Raw genomic sequence first — 14,643 nt, forward strand, 5'->3', positions numbered from 1 at the left:
TAGCTGCTACAAATTTTAGTTGTATATATTGAATCATATTTGGAATATGCTAAGGACAACATCTATCATATTAGAAATGTTTCTTTTACATCTGGATAAAATACTTTGATGTTTTAAAATATTATGTTTATTTAATATCTTAAGAACTCAGTGTCTTCACTCATACTATATTTGTCTAATTGTCCCTTTTTATTTCATTGTTTATCCCTGTCATCTTATATTCTAAATGTCTACAGAAAATATTTTTCAGACATTTGTAAAGAACTAACTCCCAGCCACACTTGATTCTAAGCAGGCTGTGTTATACCTTCTATGGGACAGGTTAATTATTAGTTTTGGTTTTTGATGCCATCTGTTACAGCTTCTGCTGGGCCAATGATCCACTTTGTGTCAACAAATTACTTAATTAAGCAAACGAGGCGACAACAATGAAGAGTTTGTGAAAATGAGGTCTTTTTTTCATTAAAACCATAAAATATAAATGTTATATTCTATTTGAAAGAAATTGGAAATATCTGGGAAGAATAGAGGTACAGGTGCAGATAAAGAGCTACCAGCCAGGTCTACACAGATTAGGATTGGTGCAATCTCACACACAGGTTGAGGAAACATCTTTTGGTCAATGGATTGACATATTTACCTCTAGCACTAAAGAAAATCTTTGCTAGAGGCAAGAGCAATCAATGTTCCTGAGCAAATAATGATTAATGTTTCCTCATGCATTATATACAATATTCTCTATTCTAACAGGCCACTCCGATAAAGGGTCTCTAAATGCTCCTGTGTGGCTAAGAGGTGGTTTCTATTAGTCCATGTTTTCTGGACATTCTCATTGTTATCTAATTCATGACCCCAACATACCCAAGGAGAAGACTTCAAATTAGAGCATTTCCCACAAATCCTTATCTTAAAGCCACTTCTTTATTATTAAAGTTTTTTTTTCCCCTTACTGTCAAGGTGTGGTATAGAGGGGTTACAGATTCATATGTAAGGCAGTGAGAACATTTCTTGTTCAACTTGTTACCTCTTCCTTCATTTTCCCCCTCCCTTTTCCCCTCTGCCCCCAGGAGTTGTGCAGTTGGTTTACACCAAATGGTTTTTTAAGGATTGCTTTTGGAATGGTTTGTATTTTTGTCCTTTGTCTCTCAATTTTGATATTCCCTTTCCATTCCCCAATTCTAATACCCATATAAACAGTATCCAGGGTGCTCAGATGAGATATAGTGGTAGTGGGGGTACAACCACAGGAAGGGAATACAAGAAAAACAAAACTAAACAAAACCATCAAACAAACAGACAAGATAAAAAAAGACAAAAGGTACAGTTTCACATGGCATGTTGAAAATAATTGCAACAGTGTTATAATTCTTGTCTCCTTAATGTGGAGTTCATTTCACTTGGCATCATCTTATGTGATCATATGAGTGTAGCTATTGGGGTATTTTGATCTCCTACCATGACTAGCCTAATCATGTACTAGCTATTCCCTATGAAGGACACCATAGGGTATATGTTTCTTTGGGTCTGGGTCAGTTCACTTAATATGACTTTTTCCAAGTGCTTTCATTTCCTTAAGAACGGGGCAGTGTCATTCTTTCTGATGGAGGCATTGATTCTATTGTGTATATGTACCACATTTTCCTGATCCACTCATCTACTGAGGGTTAAAGCCACTTCTTAACATAATACCCACAATGTATAATTTATACTCAGCTGAGAGAATTTGCTAATTCTGGTTGATTTTCAAGACATACTTCTTGTTTATAAACTCAAAGCTTATTGGTTTTCTACTTATAATTTTCAAGGAATAGAATTAAACTGGTATAATAGAAAGTTCTTACCTGTACCATAGTTCTAATAGTATTAATGAGGTAGACTTGAATCAATGAAATATCAGGAGTTAAGCCTATTTCCAAAAACAGGCTTTCTCTATAAAGCAGGACTTCTCTTGACTTTTTTTTTTTTTTTTTTTTTTTTTTTGCCAGTCCTGGGGCTTGGACTCAGGGCCTGAGCACTGTCCCTGGCTTCTTTTTGCTCAAGGCTAGCACTCTGCCACTTGAGCCACAGAGCCACTTCTGGCCATTTTATGTATATGTGGTGCTGGGGAATCGAACCCAGGGCCTCATGTATATGAAGCAGGCACGCTTGCCACTAGGCCATATCCCCAGCCCTTCTCTTGACTTTATATATATTCCTAAATGTTATTTCTCTCAAAGTTCCAACAGTCAAATCATAATTAATCCAGCAAAAATATACTGATATAGATTTTGAGTAACACTAATTATAATAATTTTGCTGATATATGGTGCTCTAGAAATACCATTATTGGACCTTGGGTTCAGTCGTCCCATGAGCTTCAATTCAGATGCATGTTACCAACCAAATGCTGAAGTCCTATATTGTGAAATGCGAGGCTGACATCACTGAAAAGTTTAATACACATGAATTGTATGTCAACTTCAGCACTGAGAAGAGGAAGTAGTCTCATATATAATTAATATTTTAAGCTGGAAAATGTGGAGTCAATACCCCTGGTTTTTATTCTACTGAGTAAAATTCTCAGTTTGTGGAATCCTGAAGATAACCACAAAGTTATTGAAGACTGGATTATGAAATGGGGAGGAATAGGAATCAGGAAGTTAGCATGGGATCCATTCCATTCTTACTCACCGTTTTTATTAGTAAGAAATTTCTGGAATTCTAACACAGAGGATAATCATATCTTAGTTTGTCATGAACAGTCCTAGTTTACATCCAGCTTTCTTGTGTAATTACTAATAAATTTCATATATATTTTGCAAACTCTCTTGGCTTCAACAATAAATTATAAGCTCACTCTACCATAAGCCATCAGAAAAATGAATTCCCTCTAGAGTATTCTGACATTAAAAGGAAGAGATCACTTTGTTATCTGTTGCTGTCATTGTTATTATTTAATGGGAACAAAACAGCAGTGTGTTATTGCAAGCAGCAATCAATAAAATGTAATGCTATAAGACTTCAGAAAAGAGAATAGAACCTCATTGTGGGAAAGGAATTTAGAAGTGAGTGGCATTTTATATTCACTGAGACAGCTCATTGTCCAGACATCATGGAAATAATATCCCTTTGCTATAATATTTAGCTAGGGAGTAAAATCCTTACTTCAGAATCCAAAAAGTCAATGAAAATCACAACCCTCAGCCCTGACACCCTTGGCTTCCATAACATGAAAACAATGGACGTTTTTTTTTAGTTTTTCAACCCACAGATTTTTATTAGAAACCTACACCTTTGCACAGTGCCTGCCATTTTGAAATATAGAAAAATTGCTGTACTTGGGTTAAAGAATCCATAGTTGAGCTAAAAAAAATAAAGCTAAAACAATTACATAACTAAGTTTGTCACTGTATCACAGTGGTTCTTAAAAGTATGTTTTAGGTAACATAATACGAAGAAAGGGGTGACTGAAGAATAAAGGACTGAATTTAACAAAAAAAGTGATGATAATATACCTTCAGGACTCATGATATAAGTGAGGTTCATTTGAGAAAAGAAATTAAAAAGAGAACTCAACTGGGATACAAGAAGGAACCATATTCTATATATTCTAGAAAATTTCCCTAATATTTTTACTTCCTGTATTACAAAGTATCAATATTAAAAGAAACATGTCGACTATCTTCACTTAGTTTAGTTTATATTACAGCCACAGTCTATGTAGAAACAACATAAAATGATAGATATAAAATAAATGCCTGTCTTATTCTCAGTTTAAAATGCAACTACATTGGAAAAATTCAACCTGATAGACTGTATTAATTTATGATTAACGTATTTTAAACTAGCTTTAGTCTCTTTTGGATAATCAAAAAAATATGAGGCATAATTCTGGCCTCAATCCCTACTTCCTCCTTACTGCCCAACATCATCTGTGACATTTTGAAATATACAAATGTAATCACAATAATCCATTGTATTGTCCATTTACTTTCATCAAAATTTACTTAATCCATGAAAGTATGAACCATGTACATGGCTCCATCCCTAAATCATTCCACATCAATAATAACCATGGGCAATTTCTTAGATCCTCCAATACTTAATGTTTACTACATATAGAAGTTTATCGATAGTAGGCAGGTTTTAGTCATAGGTAGTTCCTGCCTTCTCTGTCCTTTTTATACTGTGATCATTGGAAGGGCAGGAAATGATGTTCTGCTTTTTGTATTGTCATCACTATTACTGTTATTTAGCACTTAATGATGAGCAAGAGTTTATTATAGAAGGATATGAATGTTTCTGACAGCTGAAAGCTAATAATGGTCACAAGAAATAGAAGCCTTCACATTAGCCAAGGGGATTCAAAACACAAAAACTAAGTATGCTTAAAATTTGGAAGCTAAAAGATAGGGAGAGGAAAGAAACGGAATAAATGGGGTAGGCATTCAATCAATGACTACTCAACAATGGTTAGAATACTGAATTCATTTTTTTAGCAGTGCACCAAAGAACAGCCAACAATTAGGAAGTAATGAAGACACTTCTAAAATAGCTATTGATGAAAGACTGGTAAGAAAACACTTGGAACAACTGAACATTTACAAATTAGGAGTCCCCTGCTAGAATTATTGAGCATAGTACAATGGGATAAGCTAGGGGAAATAATTGGACGGATTTTTGAAAGTGAAATTTGAAAGCAGAGGGAAAGCAGACTGGTAGAGCAGTCTTTTCTATTTATTATCTTTAAGTAGTTCTACAAAGGAATTGCCATTTAACAAAAGCAGTTTATGAATATAATACATCTTTATCAATGTCACCCCTTTCAACATTCTCACCCATTCTTCCCAAACCACCATTTCCTTTACTTTTCTTAATTTTGTAGGATATACTTTGAATTCTTTACTACATTCTCCCTTGCTTCTCCTATTTATTCTTTTATCCCTTTCTCCTTGACCCCACCCAACTACTTGCAGGTGCACAGTTTGTCTACCAAAGACATAATGAGTGATGACCCTGTAGAAAGATAATAAACAAAAATCATATCTAAGATTGATTGGTACTTCTTTCATGGTTATCCTTTGGTTTTTGACTCATTATACTGAAAAAAATGCTTATTTCCTATCCCATTTCACTGGTTTACCAAGTCCAAGTTCTTCTCCTGGCTCATGGCTCTTTTTCCCTACCTCTGTTTCCTGGTATGATAACAAATACATATTCTGTTCATATAGATTAATTCCATAATTCTTTTGTGGTGCTACTTAGACTAGAACTTTCATGCTCTCACTGGGCCAGTTTGTATTCTACCACTTGAACCAAACCTCCACTTATAGCTTTTTGCTGATTCATTGAAGACAAGATTCTCTTAATTGTGTCTACCTGAGCTGGCTCTGACCAAAGATTCTCAGATATCAGTCTTGGCACGAGCCACAGGTGTGTGGCTAATTCTTTAATTTCTGTGTCTGTTTCATGGTCACCACATGGCAGTACCTTTAGGGGTGCAGAGCTGAATACAGTGAATAGCCATGTTGGCAAGTAGTACTAAGACAGTTTCAATTTTCCTGTTAACCCCCTTGTTCCAGTTGCTCAACACTGCCCCACTGGCTATTTACAAATGCTGTTCTAGGGAATGATGAGTTGTTTTGGTGTAGTCTGTGGTCCAGTATATGGCCTTCACTTCTCAGTCTACATCTTAGCATGCCACTGCTGCTTTCACTCTGCTCTTGGCATTTCAAAATCCTCTGTCAGTCGCCTCTTATTATTTGCTGATCCTTTTGCAGAATGCAGAATGTCTGTGTGTCTCTTGATGTTGTTTATTACCTTCAGTTATGATATGATCTTCGGTACTAGAGTACTGATGGTTGTAAAGTTGTTTTTTTAGTTTTCACATTTTAAATGACCAGCAACAGGTGCTAGGACACCCACTTGTCACAACAGGATTTTTCTAGGAAAAAGTCCAATTCTATTCATAAATGACGAAGAGGAGTTTCTGAATATGAAAGATGAGCAAGATGTCAGAGTGGCTATTTGGGAAGGACGCTTTACATGGTGAAATAAGAGAACAGCTAAAATTAAATGGTAGTTTTTAGTGGAAAATTTTGAATACTAGTGTAATAGATATAAAACTCTACTAGGAATGGAAACCATGCCATAAGGCTATGCTTTTCTCTCTCTCTTTTTCTATTTTACTTGCCCTTTGTATTTTGGGAAATCTCATTTGCAAAGAAAAAGATAATTCCTCAGAAAAACAAAATGCATAGTTATTCTCAACTTTAAAGTAGGATGAAAGTAGGAAACAAGCTAAAAGCTTTAGCTGGGTTGGTTATCTCACATAAAGTTAAAAGAAAAGCCAACACTATGAAGAGTACTGAGTAAAATTCTCAGAAGTGTAGTCCCTTCTTTCCCATAGTTCACATACTTTCTGCCATCTCTTTCAAGACCCATACAGGAAATTTCACTGAAACTATTTGAACTATGTAATATAGCTGAGTGAGAATAGGTAATGGTCTCCTAATACAACAGATTTTTAATATTTTTAAGTGGAGGAATAAGAAAATGGTCATTGAATTTGCTATTTAGTGATGGGTAGGCTCTGATTAATTAGATCTGACACAGAAGCATATTGCATATGTAAAGATTTACCAAACCAGAGATCATAGGCAGAAATGAAAATGGAGGCAGCAATTGGTTTACAGAGGAAATATATGAAAAACAAGCTCAAATGTAAGAAAAGTTCTAACCACAGGGAAAAAAATGTACATTCATATATTGACATTTTATTAGTATATATTAATTGCACAAATTGATGTTTTATTAATGACATCTTCATACGTGCAACCAAAGTATCTGGATTTTATCCACCACCATAGCCAGACATATCTTCCTCATCCATTCCTTTTAGTTTTCCTTACTTTTTTTCCTATATTATTTTTCCTTTTTGTTCCAATCCTGGTCTTGAACTGAGAGCCTAGGCACTGTCTCTGAGCTTTTATGCTCAACGTTGGCTCTCTATCACTTGAGCCACAGTTCCATTGCTGGCTTTTTCAATGTTTCATTGGAGATAAGTGTTTCATGGACTTCCTCCTTGGGCTGGCTTCAAACTAAAAACCTCAGTGCTTAGCCTCCTAAGTAACTATGATTATAAGTGTAGTTCATCCTTGCCCAGCTAAGTCCCTTCCTTTTTAAAAGAAATCCTGACTATAGTTTTCTGATATTATGAGAATAAGTTATTCTAAGGTGATGCTTATGAAACAATGAAACATAATGACGTGAATATCCAGAATAATTTAACAGGAAATAGCTGATTCTAACTTCACCACATTTTATTTTTGTCTCACATACTTTTTCATCACTCCAGTTTCCTCTCTTCAATTTAAGCTCATCAGCTTTTGCCAAGGGGATTAGCACAGGGTGCTCCCACAACTTTCTCTTTGGATTTAGACCCATAACCACCACATACCTTATTTGCTGAAATTGTTTGATTTTATTCTTCCCAGATATGCAGATCCTTCACTGATTTGTGACCAAAACACACATCTCCACCTGTTCCCCTATGCATAATTCCCTTAAAAAAAAATGGTAGCCTAGGAAGCAGGTGTTTCTCCTTTACTGATTTTCTGAAGCGTTGTGTTCCTTATTTGCTGTTGTTATCTTTGGAGGAGTTTTATTGTTCGTTTGTGGTTTTGTTGTGTTTGGTTTTTTTTTTGTGGTTGTTCTGTTTGTTTTTCTGCCAATACTGTGGACTTTTATATCTCACCTATTTGTCTATAACAGATTTTTGCTAAGTTGTGATTACTCAAAGCCACACATTATTTTAAAATTTTAAAAAGAAATACTCATTCAAAGAAATACAGGTTTGCAATAGGGTTAAAGACATCTTTGTGAACATTGGATTCATCTCAAGTTGATATAACCACCCATTGTATACTTATCAGTACCTAGTTCCATTTCAAACTTCCCAATTTTGAGTATAGCCAGTTCCTCCTATTTGCCTCTTACTATATAAAACTCTGTGGCGCTGTGGAAATAGACAAACATAGCCAGAAACCCAACTCTCTACTATGTGTGAACTTAGAAAAACCATTCCAAACTTCTTACCTGTGTCATTTGTAAACCTACTAGAAAAACAAATCTTGACTTGTACCCCAGATGGAATTGTCATGTCAGATGAGTGAAGGAAAACCTTTGAATATGAAATCATTTTGAAAAATATCATTAGTAATTTTTAAGAACAACATTTGACACTTGTTTTGTAATTTTGCAGTCTATCCTCAGTAGCCTTTTTCTAAGTATTTTATATTTTCTTTTGTTGTCTTTTGAGATGCAACAACCAAACAGATTTCAATGCCCAGAAGAGAAGCTGATATGGGGCCCTCAGTAAGCATTATTTGACAAATGGACTAACTATGCCATGTTATAATGCATCACTTATTTCAAGATGGCCATTTCTCTGTGCTTATTTTCAAATCCCTTCTTGATTCATCAATATACAAAAGGGTTGTCACAAAGAATGCTTTATAAAAATGTCTGTTATCTTTTATGGGAGTGATAAATAACTCATTTTATTTTTCTGTAAGCATAGATTTTATTGTTATTCCTTCCTAAGTGAATTACCTTTTATTGCCCACATTGAATATCATCTACCCCCTTTCTGCCCACTCACACAGGCTGGCAAGCCCTCCCTGTAGTTTATCTCCATCTGCTTGGCATTTCACTACCTGGAAGAGCATAGTGTCGTCTGCAAACTTGGATAATTCACCATGCACTACTTCTTCCAAAGCATTTATGAAAATGTTAAAGACAGGTTCCAGGGCCAATCCCTAAGAAACCACACTGGTTTTGCTTTTCCATTCTGACGTACTTTCCTTTATCTCTAGGCTTGTTTTTTCTTTCTTTCTTCCTTTTAAAATAAGTTTTGTATAATCAATATATGTGTATATATATCTATATATGTATGTGTATATATAAATATATTTTTGTATATATCAATATATGTATATATGTACATATACGTATATATCCGTACATACGTATATGTACAGATATGCATATATATATATATATATATACCCTTTTTCTCAGCACTGAAGCTACAAGAGGTTGATGGAAACAAAATGATCCAAAAAATGTGTTTCCTGTATAAAACTTTTAGGGAACACAAGGGCAAACAAAACTTGAGGAGCAATGAAGAAGCTGTGTAGAAACAGAAGACTCTGGACCCTTCAGATTCAATTTGAGAAAAAAATCTGCATTTTACCTTTTTATATTTTCAGAAATCAATTTGTAGAGGAAAAAAAGTCTTCTTTAAAAATACAACCTTAAGCTGATTGTTGAGGGTGCATGCCTATAATCCTAGCTAGGATCAAGGTTCAAAGCCATCCCAACCAGGAAAGTCCAGGAGATTCTTATCTCCAATTAACCATCAGAAAACTGGAACTGGTGTTGTGGTTTAAAGTGGTCAAGCATTGGCCTTGAGAAAAAGAGTTCAGGGACAAAACCCAGGCCCTATGTTCAAGCCCCACAACTGACAAAAAGAAAAGAAAAGAAAAGAAAGAACAACAAAGAGAAATGCTGATGAACTACGTTTCTGTCCAATTTATAGATACTTTCTGATTCAAGTGATCCATTCATTTCAATTCAACCCTAACACTTTCATATCATCCCAAATTTACTAAGTAATCACCAATGCATCTTCAAGTGAACCTGCTTATTCTACCTAGTCTTTGTTTCTTGTTTTCTTCCTTTAAGGTTCTAATAAAATCCTGATTTGGTAGACAAAAATGAGGACAGAGGGTGAACTCAGTTTCTCTTCTACTGTGAACATCGTCTACATTCCCCAATATTTTGGACTGAATTTTGTTTCTCCCTCCCGAGTCCATTCACTGATGTCCTAAACCCTAATGGAAGAGCATTTGGTTATGTGGATTTTCTTTTAGAATTTTAAGGAAATAGCATTAATCTAATGGAACTGGTGCCCTTTTGAGTTTAAAAACAGATGCCAAGGATGTCCATACACAGAGGAAAAAGCATATGAAGATGTGGAGAGGGGGTGAAAATCTTGAAATCGTGTAGAATACCCAGTGAAGAAACCTTATGTACCAGCTCTTTGATCTAAGACTTCCAGCTTCCAGAACCATAAAGCACTTCTTTCATCTTACATTTTGTTTTAAGCCACCAGCCTCTGGGATTTGTTACAGTGGACTTTGCAAATACATACATCCGCATTCCTGATAAAGACAATTTTTCAAGCTCAGCAGTGATGAAAATAATGTCTTGGAGAGGTTATATGTGCTTCTCAAGATCACACTCCTTTAATTTTTTTATTGCAAATGTAAATTGCATCCACTATAAAAACAGAAGCAATATAGAAATAGGGGCAATACATCAATGCATACTATGTTAATCGACAAGAAGTTGGGGTGTTTTCAGTTTTGATTACTAAAAGAAATACATTACTATGGGTCCTTCATTGCATTATTTGTATTTGTGTCCAGTTACAGGTATTTTAGAATAAGCTTATGGAAGTTAAACTGATGAGTCAAAGGAACATACACATTTCAAATTGCCTCATAAGACCCTATAAAACTAACTTTCATTTTATTATTTTGTCTATTCTCATACCTAAGCCTAACCTCACAGGCTTCAAGACAATTATAAGGAAATATTGACGTAATCTGAAGACACATCTAGGACATTCTTATAACAGAAAACATTTAATTTAAATGTTATCTGTGTCTATAATCCTATTTAAAATGAATATAAAAGCAAAAACTCCACCTTCTTATTATACTTAGAAATAACCTATTTCACCAAACCTTGAAACAGTGAAGGTTGATTCCTCATGAAACAATCAATAAACTTTAAAAAAAAGTCAGAAGAAAAAGTGGACTGAAGCTGATAAGGCAGTCTGTGTCACATTGGAGCTGACATGGTTGGCAGACTACAACATATATATTCCCTGTCCTGCCAGGAAAACCTTATGTATGTGTATGACAGCTGGTCACAAACACAGAAAATGCTTCACCCTCTTGTGTGGTCATGTGACGTAACTCACAGCACAGAGCAGTAATCACCTGTGTTTCTGACTCTGGAGAAAGGCTTTGCCATATGCAATAGCTGAAATATGACTTTACACCAACAATGAGAATATGGCAAAGGAATTTTAAAAGTTGAGAGCTAGGAGCAAACAACTACAAAAGCAATACTTACAAATTGTTTGGTGAAAATGAACTGAACAACTGAACAACTCATGGGGGGAGGGGGAAGGGAAAGAAGGAGGGGGGAGGGGGAATGAGAGACAAGGTAACAAACAGTACAAGAAATGTATCCAATGCCTAATGTATGAAACTGTAACCTCTCTGTAATTTAGTTTGATAATAAATATATATATATATGAAGTTGAGAGATAAGAGACTTACTCTATTAAAACAGATTTCAAAGAAGTATATTATACTTGTTGCATGTAGTTTTTGGTTAGAAAACAATAGGATTAAAGGGAAGGAGACTGAAGTTTGGAATCTGACATCCATGAAGTAACACCCTACTTCTTCCATTTCTCTGTTGTTGGGAAAAAGAATCAGTTCTGGTTTCTTTATCTATAATTTGAACACAATTATGGGAATCTTTCAAGCTTGTCTTGATAATCATGTACAATGATCCCATAGTAAGTGGCAAATTGGTATTGGTTCTTTTCTCCTTGCATTCAAAAATAATAACTTGTAGAAAAGTTGTTTGGGTCTACATGGGAGAAAAATAAATTCATATCTTCACTCTGTTTTTAATTACTAAAAGGAAAATTTGATATTTTTTATATAAACTGCAGAGAAATCTCTCTACTGTGTTAGGAGAAAACTGATTCAACAGAGAGCTATAGAAATATGAACTATAAACTCATGTTCTCCAATGAGCATCCATATCAGTGTGTAAGACCTTGGCTTAGATAATTAATCTATCTTCTTTCTACTATACTTAACCAATACAAAGAAAATAAATCAGTAACTAAAATTTAAATTCCTGGTATATGTAATGAACTCTATCTGTGGTATTTTTTTAAATGACTCACACTGTACTAGAAAAACAAAAATCCTAGAACTATAAATAATGTTATAATATTATAATAATGTTATAATGTTATGATAAATAATGTTATAATATTATAAATAATATTTTTCTAGTTATTTTTCAATTAATAGTCATGCTTAGACATCATTTATTTGCTTAGTACTAGGGTGACCTAATCAAAATGAGTCTACTGGACTATTTCTTGAATGTGTGTCTTACAGGATTCTTTGGGAAATTTTCCTATGCCTCAGTGAGTCCCATAGATGACTTTATAATATATGGCCCTTGAAAAGATTTTGTAATACTATTTTAATCCATCATAGGATATCAAACACCTCATTGCTAAAGAAACTGGTAAACATTTAACTCAGCCCCAAAGCCTACAATTGTTCCAAATATCTCTGACCATAAAAAACCTGCTCTCCTAGTAATACCCATTAACCTCCTACACAAAGAGTGCTGTTTGAAGCACACTTCAGAAATTGCCAATCTCTAGTACAGAGTATGGGGGCCATATAACATAATTACAGTGATACCTGTAAGAGAACGCTAATGTGTGTTTTCCATTCAGCCTGTTCCTGCAGCTAGATGGATAATTAGCTGAGATAGATGGCTTACACGCAAGCAGATTAAAAGGAGAGAAACTAATGTTGGTATGGTTTGTGGCAGCTATGGGTTCTTACACTATTATTTTTACAATGCTCCTTGGGGAGAAATGTTAGCATACATATCAGTATCTGAAAACCTGTTCTCTGCAGGCATTCTGTGGGGGAAAAATAATAGTGCATGTAGCTTTGGTGTTTTAGCCACCAGGGTGGAAGAACAAGGCAGTGAAAAACAATTTCTGCAAACATATGTTTCTACTGAAAAAGTTACACCCTATCAAATGAATAAAGAGGACTGGGGTGAAAGCATGAGCATTATCTGGAGTGAGTGGGTATGACATGAGTTCTTCTTTGCAATGTATGTTTTCATACACTGCAGATGGATCCATAATAAAGGCAGGTCATATATGTAAAGATTTTTGTCCAAATGGGAAATACTAAATGATTTGGTATTTAAAAGCAGCTATAATATTGTATAGCCTAACTTCTTTATTTTCCTATCCTATAATATATAACAATTTATGGCAGATTATAGAGCGTCAAAAAGTGAGTTGGATCATGGACTGGATGTCAGTAGCTCACACCTATACTAGTTCTTCAGGAGGCTAAGATCTCAGGATCATCGTTTGAAGCCAGCCTAAGCAGGAAAGCCTCTGAGACTCTTACCTCCAGTTAACTACCAAAAAGCTAGAAGTGAAGCTGTGTCTCAAGTGGTAGAGAGCTATCACTGAGCAAAAAGCCTCAGAGAAAGTGCCCAGGCTCTGAGTTCAAGCTCCAGGACCAACACACACTTTTTTTTTAAGTTGAATAATGGAAAGCACTCCTTTTTCTTAAAAAAAAATTGGCCCTTATTTATAGGAGGTCATAATCTAATTATGAAGACAAACTATATGCCCATAAAACAGGCATGAACACAAAGGAGAGGTGATTAAGTACTGTGATAAACAATGAGTGGTGGGACCACAGAAGCTCTAAGAGGATTAGAGAAGAAATCAAGCTACAGCCTTTTTTATAGATATAAAACATCTTAGATTACAAAATCAACTTTATGTAAGTGGATTTAACTTGTCATACTGATTTTGCATGATCAAGCCTTTATAAAATTGGGACTTTCATCGTCCTTCCAGCTTGCACACCAGGTAGCCAGAGAGAGAACAGAACAGGCAGTTCTGTCTCTACCATCTGCCAAAACCTCCTGCTGTAAATCAGGTGACAGTGTATTTGGATATATATTTGCTACCCAATTTGTATTTTCATTGAAACTGAATATTTTGGAGGTTCTTGCATTCAAGAAACTGTGAAAATATCTCTTCTCATTATCTAAACTTTCAGTCTGAGGTTTAGCCATCCCTGAACAGTCATGGCCAAGACAGAAAGTGAAGATGTATCTATCTAAGCACAAATTGTAACAATAACACTGTGCATTTCAGAAACATCTTCTATTGAAATAGTTCATTCTCAGCACTGTTACAATCATTAACTTAGCATCACAAGGGAAATATAATTTGCAAGAAATAGGTTAACTGCCAGGGTTGAGATAGCACAGTTCCTAAAGTCAATATAAGTAAAAATATGCTCATTTTTAGCCCAGTGAACTGGTCCAAGCACAACCCTTTTGTAAAAATTTCTTTAAAAACTTCCTCTCATATACCAACTCAGGTATTCTCATAATCACCTAATAGTATCATAAATAAATAATAGCCTGCTGGTAGTAAGTATAATCATCATATTCTTCTAGAAAATAATCCACATTATTCTCTTGTGGATGATGCTTTCTTGTTATCCTTCTTAAGTCTTTTTCCAGGAAGGTCTGGGAAACTTTGACAGAGACATGATTTTCATGAAGAGATTAAGTAAAAAATGTGGAAAAATATATACAATAAGAATAAAGCAAAACTTGGTAATATAGTCTGATCACATCACAGATATACATGTGTCATAAAAAGTCTATTCCCCAGTTTTTTAGTGGATTAAGACACAGAAGTCCTATCAGGGTATT

Source organism: Perognathus longimembris, chromosome 5 (assembly GCF_023159225.1).
Source record: "Perognathus longimembris pacificus isolate PPM17 chromosome 5, ASM2315922v1, whole genome shotgun sequence".
Taxonomy (NCBI): domain Eukaryota; kingdom Metazoa; phylum Chordata; class Mammalia; order Rodentia; family Heteromyidae; genus Perognathus; species Perognathus longimembris.